The sequence below is a fragment of the Nipponia nippon genome, unplaced genomic scaffold (assembly GCF_047370975.1).
Source record: "Nipponia nippon isolate SJK-2023a ecotype South Korea unplaced genomic scaffold, ASM4737097v1 scaffold_7, whole genome shotgun sequence".
Classification (NCBI taxonomy): Eukaryota; Metazoa; Chordata; class Aves; order Pelecaniformes; family Threskiornithidae; genus Nipponia; species Nipponia nippon.
Window position 1 is genome coordinate 34765845 of NW_028262391.1, and position 14620 is coordinate 34780464.

General features: G+C 40.9%; 1 long non-coding RNA gene across 1 annotated transcript in view; it reads left to right on the plus strand.

Moving 5' to 3' along the window:
• Positions 1-12600, plus strand: part of LOC148050997 (uncharacterized) — a 29287-nt gene extending 16687 nt beyond the window's left edge. The window contains exon 3 of the long non-coding RNA XR_015700727.1: positions 10789-12600. This is a non-coding gene — a long non-coding RNA (uncharacterized LOC148050997). The remainder of the gene's footprint in view (positions 1-10788) is intronic.
• The last annotated feature ends 2020 nt before the right edge of the window (positions 12601-14620 follow it).

Consider the following 14620-nt stretch of genomic DNA (forward strand, 5'->3'; position numbering starts at 1 on the left):
CGAGTTACATGACTGTCCCAGCTTTGCGTGACTCTGGGCTGAGCTCTTCTGTCAAATGCTCCGCTCTGGATGTCTAGATTCATTTCAGCATGAAACCTCAGGATGTCAAGCCCATATTGAATGCATTGGAACCAAAGAAAAACATTTCTGTGAACTCCTGTGATGCACAAACAAAGTTTCACACACGGTTCTACTCCAGAGCTTAACAGCTTCGCATGTGGTGCCCCACAAGCAAATCCTGGTGTGTGGGTGGATGCAGCTCTGCCGGGGATGGGGCTGGGAGCCGCAGAGCTTGTGGCTCTGCACCCTGCCAAGGAGCTCATAGTGCTGTACCAGGTAGTCTTGGTGGGAGACAATACTTCTTTTTATCTTCTGCTTTGTGAAAACCATGTCTCTGGGTAAAATGCTCTCTCACTTTTACGTTGTGACTGAAATCAGTTGAAATAAGTAATCGAATTATCCATACCAACGAGTAGACTATAAGGGATTTCTGATCAGGTTACATAGTTCTTCAGTCTACCTGAAGAACTCTCCACCAGCTGCTGTGGTGGAGAAACAATCCGAGTAGCTTGTAACTGCCCTGTCCCTGCTGAGTAACATCTTGTACAGGGACTGCTTGATCCCAGTAAGTTGCTGGTGCTCTGCTATGACTTGTGCTGGAAGGGGTGTTTGCCACTGGGTTTCCATGTGGTCTACTGATAGGAATCTCCTGTTGTGCTAAGGACCTTCATAATGTGTTTAAAGCTTCTCTTGCTCAGAAAATAGTCATAGGCACAAAAGCTGCAAGCACACAGCTGAAATTAGAGTGATACTGAAATGCAACAGGAGTAAGATTTGCCAGAGCTGCTTGATACCACTTTGGTCACGTCAAGCTTTACAAAATTTTAAAATATCCTCCACTGTTTTGAAGTGTGTCAGTGGTTTAGCAGGGACTGCCACTTTTGTTTGTGCTCAATTTTGCCCTAGCCTTTTCTAAATTACTCTTTTCCCTTATTTTTGGGTGAATTTCACCACAGATCCTCCCCAGGGCTTTCTTTTCTTGGCAGTGTTGCATTAATCGTGCTTCTGCCTAATACTGCCCTGTGGGGCTCCGGCTTAGGGTTTTGCCTGCACCCCTGTGAGCCACAAGAAGCCTTAAGTTTTGCCTTTGCCCAGGCATGTGCATGGCAAGCAGCCTATCTGGAAGACATGAAATGAGATTAGCTCAAGCAAGTGGGTCTTGCTTGGAAGAAAGCACTGCAAGTTAGGCTGAAGATGGGGAACCAGACATACATGCACCACCTTGAGAAAGCTTTGGCTACTGTTTTAGCAGTAGTCCATACATATGTACATAGAGAGAGATAAAAAGAAATATTCAGGCATCTTTGGCATTGTAGAAGCCATGATAGTAGTAAATACACAGGAGAAAGTAGCTATGAGGGTGGAAAATGGCTGTCTGTAGCAGATAAGTAGTGGCTAGAGAAGTCTTATCAGAAATCCTCTAGGATAAGCAGCCAAACACCCATAGGGCTGGGAGAAGTCTGCTCTATCAGTCAAACTAACCCAAGAAAATTGTGCAGTGAAGCCAATGTTCAGTTTTGCCAGATCTCAGCCTCCTCGTCGGCTGTTTATTGTATAGAAATGCAACTGCATACAATGGTCTGAGCAAAGCAATTTGTGCAGGGAAGGGAGGGAGAGATGCTGGGTTATGCTAAGAACCGCTCATCCACAAAAAGCCCCCAGGCCCTTATAAATCTGCCTGGCTCCATATGCACATTTATGCCCAGCTGGCATTTGTCTCCGCTGCAGCTAGAAGCCAGCACTACTGGTAAGTTAGTTCTAGAAATGGTAAAGTTAACTAACACGTAAAGAGGAAAGACCCAGCTGGCCTTCATGCTCCCATGAGTTTCACTCCAGTGAAAGTGCCACAGCTATGCTGAGAAAACTCCAAATGAGAGTAGTTTTGAGACACCTCGGGTGTGAAATGGGGAAAATCTCAGTAATATATTTTAGTTACGTGATGTTTTCGGTTTTCCTATCCAGTTTGTCTGGCAAAACTTCTCTGCTGGAAATCAGAGCCGGCAGTTATCATCATTACGGTGTTTTGTTTTGCTTTGGCTTTTCAGTGATATTAGTAACGAGAGCCTTGCAGAATGCTCGTTTGGGCTTTGGTCTGGTCTGACAGACTTTGTCAATGCTAGATAAAAATGAACGAACAACTAGTGAGCAACTTTTACTGATACCTTCATTGAATGCTTGGCCTGAATGCTTCGGGAAGGTTACTTGTGAAAGTAGTGCTTATTCAAAAGATGCCGGGCTAAGAGCAGAGCGCTGGCTTTAGGCGTGAAAACAGGCAAGTTCCGATGGGTCCATCAAATATCGAGTGCTCCCATCAGCTGACCTCGTATTGCAGCTGGACCCAAAATTTTCAGGAGGAACTTGACACTTGACAATTTATTTCTTATTGAAAGGACTGGATTAATAGAATGACAATATCACTTGTGAGTGAATGTTCCTTGATATGTAGCTTTAATATGGGTTGATATAATGTTAAGATATGAAGATTTAATGTCAGAAATACGCATTTCTCACAGTGAGGTAATTTGGTTGCAAAAAGATTAATTTGGAACCCAAATATAGTATGCCTGAGAGTTTCTGAGCCAGGTTTCAATTTGGGAAGAGCCCACTTAACAGCCAGGTCTGATTTGAGCAGTGTTAGGAAGAGAAATGCCCAGAAAACTACTAAGCATAAATCTACCAAAGGATTTTATTTTGCTTTTTTATAGATGATCAACTCTATTTTAAGAATGAACATGCCTTTTAAACTTCTAAAATCTTTCAGCATGTGAGAGACTCTCAGTGGAAGCACTGCCTTTCTCATCGTTTCTATTTTTTTGTAGTTACACAGCAGTGTTGAGGGCTCACAGCACCCGCCAGCCATCTTCTTTCTGAAGTACCACATCTGGAAAAAAGTTCAGACAAGCACTATCGTAAAATGGAGTTAGAGGGACCTCTGTCCAGTGCCTTCCACACCCTTAGACTTTAAGGCTCTGCTGGGAATTTTGGAAAATTAGCTTAGAGTGGTTGAGCTTGCTCCTGCCCCTTGTTATACTGCTTACGTGCTGCTTCTCACATCACCGCTAGACCGTTTTAGATTAATATCTGGGCTCTCAAATGGACTATCGTCTAAATTAAGGGCCACAGAGAGAGTGTGTATTGACTAATACAACGATCAGTGAGTTCTGCTCTGTATATTAACTTCCACTTGAATAATCTTATAACTGTTTGACATCTACTAAGAATCCTGTATCTACCGATAAATACATCCAAAAGGCAAGGGAGACTGACAGTATGTGAGGGAGCTGAATATAAAACATATTGTACCTCTTTGTTGATTCTGTTCCATTATTCCTCACTCATTTGTTTTCTTGATAGGAGACACTGTATTATCACTCCAGAAACACATTTGCAGATGTTACTGAATCAAAATTAGAAACTAAATCTTTCTGGTTTGTATCTAGTGGGAATTCTTTCCTGCAATCAAAAGCACTGAATGTTTCAAGCCCTCGAAACAAAGCCTGGAAAACTATGTAACCTGTATTAATCTGTATTAATCATTTCCTTTGCTTCAGTCCATTACCCTTATTTTTGGGGTGCATCTGCCATTACAACGCTCCACGTTCCCTTCAGAGGAATGCTCTTAAAATCATCAGTGGTACAAACCCTGGGGTATTGGCCAAGTGACGGTATAGGAACAGTCCTCTCAAAATTGCTCTTAGGACACTGCATATGTCACTGGTGTAGCAAACCCCAATTGGCTTCATTAAAGCTATTTTTGAGAAAATAAACTGATTTAATAGACAGCAAGCTTCTCTTCGTTCCTACTGTCACTGCACCTTTTTAAATGTAAAATGTGGCTTCACTGTAGAAACCCATTAAAGAGAGATAATATTTCATTCAGGTAAGTATTGCCTTTCTGCTTAAAGGGAAAACACCATTGTGAGCTTAGTAAAGAATTTAATTTGATGTATATCTGCAGGAAGTAAGCCTTACATCAAAAAGTAAGTACCAGCAGCTGGGTTCAATATGGGATTTGACACTGTTTTCTATAAGCTCTTTACCAAATGTGTGCAGTTTCTGAAATAGCCACATGCCCACCTTATTATGATTCTTTCCTGGAAAGAGAAATACCTTTAATCTTAAATATGACATTCACATGCTTATTTTTTAAAGAATTGATTTAATATGAAGGATTTTATTTCCTGTTTTTTATTAAGATCCAGGTTCCTTGTCAAAGTACTGCCGTAAGTAACAAGCTATTGCACATCCTGTTCTTCATTAAAACAGGCAGGATATCAAAGTAAAAAACATAAGAAACATAAATGTAGAGGAATTTTAGGATTGAACTGTAATCTATACCATGCAAGTGACTTAATAAGGATCTCAAATGATAAAGGAATTCAAGTCTGGGCAACATAACCAGAGCAACTTTTTTTTCCCCCCTAACTTATGATCTAAACTATTATTTTCTTTTTTCCTCTACTATTAAAAACATCATGTTCTTGAATTAATATTTATGTTAATTTATGAAGAAGCCTGGAAGAGATACACAATCATTAATTCCTGCTAGTGCTGTTACTCTCCTTAAATTCTTTTTTTTCAGGATGTTAATGTTTTCCAGTCGCTATAGATGAATGCAGATCTCTTTATGAATATGTCGTTGCTTCAAGGAATTACTGTTGGCCATTCTAATATTATTTATGGTCATTTTCAGCAAATGTTTTGTTTGTTCAATTTGCTGTTGGGAGTTTCCATGTGGAACAAACTTGAGCTGTCCAGGAATTGATATACACTTATCTAGTCAGGACAGGCAATAATACACAAATGTGATTTTATTTGACCAATTGCACCTAATTAATGAACTCCTGCTGAGTATGATTACGGTGGATGTGAAATATGAAATATCATCAGGGAAACAGAGAATTGTGGGTATGTCTGCAGATAAGGATACATCAGGTTTAATCTAGACATCATGGCTAACCAGAGCAATGTAGGAATAGCAGGCCAGGCTTCTATGTGAACTAGTGACTAGAGGATATCTTCAGCAGCTCTGGTGGGCTTGAATTAGGTATTTTGACTGCCTTGTCACTAATACTGTTAGTTATTTTGGCTGGCTGAAGCTGGCATGAATGTATGCTTACCTGGAAGTGTGGCATAGAATACAAGTGAAACTGAATTTGTCCATGAACAAATTATTTGCTGTTTATTTCTGTATTGCTTACCAATAGAGTCAAGTTAAATTTCCATGAATATAGTAGAGGAAATGCAGAGAGGTAAAACGAAGTGGTGTTAGATTGGCATTATTCTTGGAAAATATACATGTGAGGGGGGAATGCCCTGGATCAAACAAGAGTAAGTAGACTTTTTGGATCCACAAACCTAGAAAAGATAGGGAATTTCCTTCTGGCATAGGTATGTGATGGACCCAGGAGACCTCATTGTATCATGTAGCTGGAGCTTAGTGTTGCTTGTAAATCACCCTCACATCTGAGGCAGCTGGCACAATATGAAGGCAATTACTTCATGAAGTGTTTTTTATGTAAAAAACACAGAAGGTGAAGGACATGAAGGACAGACCAGAGAGGAGCTAAATATACAATTGGGCGGGTCCTGACTTTATTCTGTAGTGTAGAAAATAAGCCACTATTCATGTCTATTGAGACAAGTGTGAGCACTTGCACTGGAAATGCGTGTAAAGCATGCATGTAAAGCCAGCACTCCCTGGGAGACACAGGCTAGCAAGGACTTAATCCTCTCTAATCCCTGATTGAAAAATTACACAGATAGCACAAACTTTGAAGAAAGAATATATTAAAAGAAGCCTTGGAGGGGGGAAAAGAAAAATCCCAAGCTTGAAAACCTACCGGGGCAATGGGATGTCTTTAGCAAATGTTTCCAGCAACACCCAAGTCTGTTTTGCTCCATTTGCCCTTCTTTCAAAGAGCTCCTCCTCCCAAAATGCAGTGAAATGACTCTGAAGTGTGGGGTAATGCAACCTTGTGAGCAAAAACACTGTTCTGGCTTTTTCTTTCTGTTTTGGGAGGGGGTGTCTTTACAGCTTGCAAGCCTAGGGCAAGCTGCATTTAAATCAGTGGGGGATTTGAAAGTGAGGAGAGCTGGGGGAAGGAAGAGCTGGAAATCAGAGCAGTGGCGAAGAATAGAAGCCCCCTCTGTCCCGAAGACGGAGGGGCTAGCTGGCAGGCCTGGCTTGGTTGAGGGGATGGGATCTATGAACAATCAGGTGTGTCATGTACCGGGGGGATTGCAGCAAGGCAAGATGGAGGGTCCGTGCCAAATGACTCACCCTGTGTCACCAGAGCCTGATAATTGCAAATGCAGTTCACTGCCTTGTTGTGCGTTGGCAACAGGAGATTGGAAGTGGGAATGCCAACATACTGCTGCCTTCTCAGGCCGTGACTGTGCCTTGTCTTCATCCTCTCTCTACATACAGATTGAATTTAAGTGAAGGGAAGGAGACCAAAGCACAGCTGTTCATGATAACGTGGGCAGAGCAGCAAGGTGCTACATGCTTGACATACCTCCAGTGCAGGGGTCCTGTGAGTGTTCAGGCCTTCACACACAGTGTTTTTCAAGACTGGGCCTAGGCTCTGCTGCAGGTAATGTCATGAGTTGCCTCCAGCCTCTGGCTCAAGAGAGGTAGTAAAGGAGAAGTTGTCTTTGTTCACTATCCTAATCATCTGATACAGATCAAGAAGTTATAGTACTGTCTATAGGAAGGGCTTCTTATCTGCAGATGCAATTGGCTTTTGATGAGAGGGTGGCTGGGATATTAACTGAGCTGAAAAATGCAGCAGAGCTCCCCTACACAGGTCAGATACAAATTCTCCCCTTGGATATATGCATGCTGCCCCTATCACGAGGACTAGGGAATGCATGTATTAAAGTGGAATGAGCAGATGCCAAGGGAAACATCAACTGTTGGGTCTCCAGTTTTTATGGATATTACACTATTTCTTAAAAAAGTGCAAAATGCAGCCCTGAGAATATAGAGTTCTGATCTATTTCTACTGCCCACATGGGAAAATAAACAAAACACCTTTGAATTGTTTTCCTTAGATCATTTTGCCCATCTGCAGTTTTTTATACACTAATAACGTTGTACAGCTTTCATAAAGCCCTAAAATAGGTCAGATTTTGCAACCAGAAGATGCTCACCAGTGTTCTGCTTACAGTCTTGTAGCAGCAAATGTAGACAATGTATAAAAACATGGCACATGTGTAAATTTGCCATCTCATTGCTTTTGCTGCTCTGGCTCTATTGTCAGTAATAATACCACAGCAAGGACGGTTGGAGGGAAGCCAAACATTTATTTGGTCTTTAGGCTTTGATAGTATGTTGGCAGCTGTGTGATCTTTGTTAAATTCAAAAATGCAAAGTGTAGCTTGCTTGTAAGAATCAGATGAGACTGTTGAGACAGATGCTTTTTGGAGCGATACCCGGTGAGCTGTGACACACATGTAAATGGGGCTGTTCGACCACTTCCCCATGTATATTGAGATTTGCCTGGTCTCTGGAGCTATTTAATTAAGTTGGGATTCGGTGTTACACAAATGAAACATTGTGAGCTTGGACAATGGAAATATGCCTTTCCACATGCCTGCTAGCTGAGAAGCCCCTCTTCTGGAGGCAGCGAGCACACTAGATAAACGTTTCTCCTAACTGGGACTCTCATAATGGTAATCCTCTAAGAGAACATGGAGGTATATTATTTTCCAACTAAGTTAGCTCTCTCTGTGTTTTATGTGGTACGTCCATAATTAATCTTTTGCCAGCAAGCTTGGGGTTGGTGTCAGCAATGGTTCATAATAACTCTGTAAAAAAGCAGTGAAGGTGCTGCTCCTTTCCTTTTTCAGTTTTTGGTGTGGCCACACTAAGCAAGGATTTTTGTCACCATGAGCATACTGGAACGTGAATATTATATGAGTGACTAGTCTCTCTACTTATGTGACTGAGGATGTGGTTTCTTTTGCCATCAACAGGACTGGAAAGCATTTTTTAATGTTGTTTTCAAGGTTTTTTTTAATGATGCAGAAAAAGGGGGTGGAAATAAGTAAATTACCGAGTCCAGGAGTGTGGGTGCTCCAGGTCCTGGTCCTGTTTGAAATCTGTTCTTTTCCAGAGCTTCTCCTGATGGGGGCAGGTGGAGGAGAGGAGTAGGTTTTCAGTCACTTGCATCTGCAGCGGACCAGCCAACAGCAAATAGCTCTAGCTCCTGCTGCAGTCAGACTTTTAACAGAAAGTTCGAATAGTTCTCTTTAACTTTCTTGCTACTCAAATGCAAATGAGAAGGAACTGTACCAAAGTATACATACTTCTTTTCCATTACACATTTGCAGCCAGCTGGGTATGCTAATAGCCAGAGTCACACAATCAAGCAGATAAGTAGATCAACAGAATCAGACTGTCATGCAACTGCTTAGCATTTATTTGTTGTTCTTAGTCTATATATGTAATTTTATTGCTCTAATCATTTGGGGGATTGAAGTCAGATTGAAATATGATTAATTGCACTGATGGTTACTTGCTGTGTCCAGAGTGCAACATGGAAGAGAGTTCAAATGCAACCAGCTGCATAATAAACTGCATAAACTAAGGAAAAGTCCATGGAGTAAATGAAACTATGCAAGCAAGATTAGCTCCACCAATCACAGCCAGAATGCTGAATATTAAGAGGACCAGAATACTTTTGAACTGAGAATGACCAAGATAAAACAAACAAAAAGAACTTGGCCGGGAAGCCACTTATCTGTGGGGTCTTGTTAGTCCCCATGAGACTCCCAGAGTCACATTTCTTTCTTTGAAATAATGAAGTAGCCCAGAGTCACTATCTTGCAGAGCTGCAAGGTCAACTATAAAAAGCTGCAGGCTGCTGAACTCAGCACCTATTTTTGTTATTGAGGTTGGTCTCTACATGCCAACATGTTCAAGCTGAAATGTAACTTGCCCGGGAAATTAGTTAGTATGCACACAAATACAAGATTATAATTACAGCTACAGAATGCTGCTCACTGGAGAATTGAGCTTGGATGGGAAAGCTAGTCTTTTTCTTTGCCCATTTTATTTGGAAAGAAAAGCAACAATGAAAGCTGCCAATATTTTGATGTCAGCATCCTTTGTTTTTTCTGGCTATCTGAGACCTCTTTGATCCTCATGCTGCCAGAAATGTTTGCTCTGGCTATGCTCCTTCTTTCTAGCAGATCAACTGTTTTGCCACAGGTTGTGAGAATCAAGGTCTTTAATTTGATGAACTTTAGAGTGTATGTCTCTCAGGCACCTGTTTCTGTCCAGACCTCTCTGTGTTTTTAAATGTGTAAACTAATTTGTAAACCATGACAATAGGTGGCACGTGTAGAACCTGAATTCAGGTCCTCTGCCTTTGCTCAATGATGACACTCTATTCGGCACCGCAAATGTTATTGGATGTATAAGGTTAATTAAATTCGCTGACCAGGGTATGTTGACACAAAGTATCTTTTCAGATAGCAGGTTATGGTGCTGAAATATGTAATTCATGGAACTGTCCTGCTGTTGTCTTTGGAACTTGTTGGATGAATGTGAATAAAACTCCAGCTATAAATAACTCTCATTAGTTACTAAGCTATATCCAGGCAAAAGCAAACCTATGCTTTGTATTTTGTATCGTGTTTGTGTGCTCTGTGGATCTCCTGTGTCTTACAATAACTTTTGAGCTGGGACAGAATGAAAAACTTCCCACAAAGCAGAGGGCCCATATTGGTTAGTCTAGTTATTCTTGGTACTAGAAGCTCCAGCTATAATCTTCTAGGAGACAAATCATATTTTATATTATACAAGAAGAATTTATTAATTTTTCATATTTGTCTAATTTTTCTTGTCTGACCATCTGTATATATAAAGTATTAGTGAGATTAATCTTGTGATAGTTGAAATCCAGTTGGATGTTTTTAGTTGAAACACATATAAATAACTGAACTAGTATCACACCATAATCCAAAGCACTGATTTACATTATAGTCATCTATCAGAATCTTTTTTCTTTTATCAGATGTTTTATAACATTTAATGATTACAACAGTGTAGGTGGTAGGATGAAATTGCACACTGTGCTAAGGGTACTGCTGATGTAGGAAATTGCTTTTTGTATCCACAGATCAGAATACTAAATCATTTAAGAATTGGTGCATATCCAAAATGCATCTGTTGACCCAGATTCTGTCCTCTGATAACAAGACTGAAGTGATTGTTTTTCCGAGAACCCAATAGATTTTATTTATATCAGTGGAAGTGCCAATAAGCGCTTGTTGCGGGATTTGTAGGATACTGCTTTTCTTAAAGATTGTGTTCATGAAACTTGCCTTTGTGTTATCTCCGCTTACCTTTCTGATTTGGGGAAACATTACACCAAGAATTTAATAACAGTATGAGCATTCTAGTGGAGCCAAAAGGGGGAAAACAGGTTCCAAAAAACCGCCCAAAAAAATGTAATGCTTCCTGGGCAGCAAAAGTAACGTAAACACCGTGAACCGGATGCTTATAATCCCAACGTTCTCAAAAATAGAAGGTAATTTACACTTGCACAGAAAACGAAATGGGGAAGGAGACCTTGAGCCTACCGCGTAAATCCTCTTGATGTATGTTTTATTCTGTGTAGTAGTAAGTGTTTCCAAGGATGGGGTTCCACCCACATTCTTTATTTTCCCCTAAGTCAAGAGTCTCTTCTGTTGATCCCTCTGCTCTCTCCTTTACAGAGTGAACACGTGTTGTGGTACAATTAGTCCTGGCATGGAGTATCCATACTGTGATCTGCAAAGAGTGAGCTGGCGCACAGTCATAGTTCCTTTCTGATGTGGAGACATATTTCTGCCTCCCTGTTCTTTGTAGAAAAGTGTAAGCTCTGTATAATGAGGATACCAGATGTTTGCCTTTAGACAGGACTTGTATTATCATGGCTTCCAAGCTGCCAGGAAGGTCTGGACTCCAGCAGTGCGTTATTTCCTTACTGAGAGAGAACAGAGTAGACACATGCATGGGATAGTTTATCCTGGTCTGTATGTATTCATAATAATCTACACTTCTGTAGATATAAAATACTCCAGAGCAAAACAAGTAGAGGTTACAGCTCTCAGAGCTGAAGAAAACACATGTGCTTCAGTCTCCAGCTGCTTAGTTTCTCATTGTAAACTACATCAGGCACCGAGACTCAGATCAACTGCTCCAAGAACTAGATCAAAGTAGTAATTACAGGCAAACCTGCAGCATGGACCTGAGAGGAAGGAAATTTGAATTGCATCATGTTTCCTTGTCCTGCTTCTGGGAGAATGGTGGTGACCTGGTGCTGTCAGAGGACCTGAGCAGCCAGTGTTGCTCTTGGGGTGGCCTTATGCTCCCCCATCAGCTCCGTCTGACCCCTCTGGCTTGCTGGAGGTGCTTATCCACCAAGGGCTCTCCTGTGCAGTGACAAGCTCTGGAAGCTCGCTCTCTTCTCTGCTGACACGGACAGAGCACAATTGTCCCATTCACATTGTGTCTCTAATGCCTTTCCACAGGGAGGTGTAAAAAAGGGACTACCGAAGAAATTGGGGATCTGATGTATGTGTATAACATGTATGTGCTTATAGCTACTGTGTATATATGTGAATATATAACATTCTTTTGTATATGTGATCACCCTTCTTGTCTCCACTTACAGCATATCTTCATCTGTAGATAGCATTGATAATTTTTTGGTAATTTACTTGGTTCTTTCTGTATTTCATGGTTATTTTCTGTGTTCTGTCACTTTGTACAGTTGAAACAATGAAAATTTATGGCATATTTGTTGAATAACTTATAACAAATGAGACTTCTTCGAAGAACAGAAGCACTCCCATTTTTCAGATTAGATTTTTCCAAGAGGCTTTTGGGCCCAGGGTTGTGTTAATGCAACTAATATGGCTTCTGAACTGGTGCTGGCTTGGGTCCAGTCCAACTCTGAGTGTGGGCAGAGCTGGCTGGCAGCTGTCAGTACCCATCTGTGGAGGCATAACCAATACTATTCATTGTATTTATAAAGACCCCTTGCTAGCAAATGCATTCAGCCTTCTGAAACAATAGTTCTTCCAACTAATTAAAAACAACATTACCCCAACAATATTACATACTCAAGAAGTAAACAAACCATAAAACGATCAGCAAACACAGCAGTATTCTTTTAGAAGTGTATCTGCTGGAGCACAGGGTAGAAAATGACCTCAATTTTTGTGCTGGAGAGTATTCCGTACTCCTGGGATCGCCACCCAAAAGCTGGGACCACTTGCTGATCCTGGCATGGTGGCAGAGCTGCAAAGCAGCAGGTGGCAGATGAGTGAAAAATCCTATCTGGCAGGAACCAACGAGGTGGTACTGAGAGCTTTAGACTCCAGCAGGTTCATCAGAGTATCCATTTAACAGGCAGCAATTACAAGAACATAAATCCTGGTGAACATGATCACCGTTACTCAAGGCTCTGATCTAGCTTGTCTCCGAGTCCTTTGTAACTTATAAGTGAGAGTGGGCTGAGCAGTAACAGTGTGAGACGGAAGCTGCAGCTGCTGAGACCTGAAGTCAGAAGGCCATAATGCCACTGGCCAGCATTAGCCATTCTGCAGACCAACTTGAGAGAATGAACGTTTCTCACCGACTTTCTCATACACAGGAAGAACCAAAAATGTATTTTGCCCATTATTTTGTCATAAAATAACCTGCAAAAAAACTGCAAAGCTGAAAACTATTTCCATACCTTGTTTGGCATGGGACCTTGTTTGGAGGGGGCGTGATCTATACCAAGAACTAAAGATTTATTCTTGCTGCCTAAAGGAGTCCACTTGGACTGATCCGATCTGATCTGAAGGAGGAGTGAGTCACCTTGTCAGAATGATCTCAGTGCAGTAACATTCCTGTCTCCTCTGGGACGAGGACAAGGCAGCTCTGACCTACCCAACTAGCAATTACATGCCAATAATTGAATAAGCAGAGAATGCAAAGCACATTTCCCTGCTGCAAAGTTGTTTTGCAGATTTGGACATACCTCTTCACCTTTTTTCTTCCTGCTATCATTTATTATTATTTCGAGTTGTATGGCTGCTAATATTCTGGTCTTCTAAGGAGGAGAAAAGAAGTCAGGTCCTAAATCCGTGATTGCGTGCCACTGTTCATTTGTTTGTTTGTTTTTAACAAAGTTATGGTTGTGGTATTGAATGAAGTGTTTTGCACAAATCATAACTTAAGCACTCTAAAAATGTCTGTAGTACGAAAATGTAACTCAGGTATATCATTTGAGCAGGGGGGAAAAAAACCAAACACACTTTGTCTGTTAGTCTTGTCTCTTGCTGTGTCTGTAACATGCCTCCACTGTGATTGTCTATAAGCAACTGTATATATGCCACATTGCAGAGATGACTATCATTGCATCCACTTGGATGCAAGTAAGTCAGTTCTTATCAGTCTAGCTTTCTCTATGTTGTCTATCAGTGTATCTGAGGACTAATCAATAGCGGAAAAAGAAATAAAATCTATAATCTTCCTCTATTTCTGAATAGCTATTCTTTTTCTAATGTCAGGTGTTGCTGGAGTTACTCTTGCCATTACCAGATTCTAATGGATTTTCACCTTAAGACTAATTTGGACGCTGACTTAAGCAGTATTTCCAGGAGGAAAATAGATTTGCCTGTGCTGATAGGCCATTGGTGCCCAGGTAGTATCAAATGCCTTGGCGCAAATGACACAGCAAGGCAGGTGATCAGAACCGAGTCCTCATTCCTGCGTACCTGTAGGGTAACATCCTAAATAAGACAGTGCTTATAGGAAAGGGTAAAGTCTTTTGTTAAATGGACCGATGTAGTTGCAGGATACAGACAAGTCTTTGGACATGTAAAAACTTGTGAAGTCCTGACCTTGAGAAAACCTTGTGTTCCCAGATGCTGGCCTAATAAAACACATTACTGCTCTTCACCAGCCTTGTCTTGGGTCCGTTCACCATCTGGGTTACAGCAGTCTGCAACAGGCAAAATTTAGGAGTAGGTGGTGTTCCACTCTTAAATTCTATGTCCACAGCTTATATTTGTGTTGAATTAATACAGGCAATTACCAACAGGGGGTGTTAAATGTATGCTTTGTTAATAACAAAATATAATGTACTATTTATTTTGCTCATCTGAAAATTCCCTTCTGAAGTTGAGCTCCCCGTTGGCTGAATTTGCTGTAGCAGTGTCTGGTTCTTAATAGCAGGGCTTTAGCGGTAACTGCAATTTGCACAGGAACAATGAACTCTTTGTCACAATGAAGCATTTTGATTAGATGAGCTTGGCTGAAAATGAAAATAAATTCTTCCAACTTAGGAAAGGTATCATCTGAGTTATAGCTGGGTCAGGTCAGAGCTGCGTGTGTATTCTAAGTAATTCCTCTATGGAATTATTACCATCACCATAATAATATCTCAATGGAATAAAAATGGAGATATTTGTCCTGATAGCCTTTCACTTTTTATTTGGAAAATCATTATAGTTACATTATTTCAAGGTTTATGGAGGAAAGATAACACCTGCTCCAGGAATCTACTGAAAA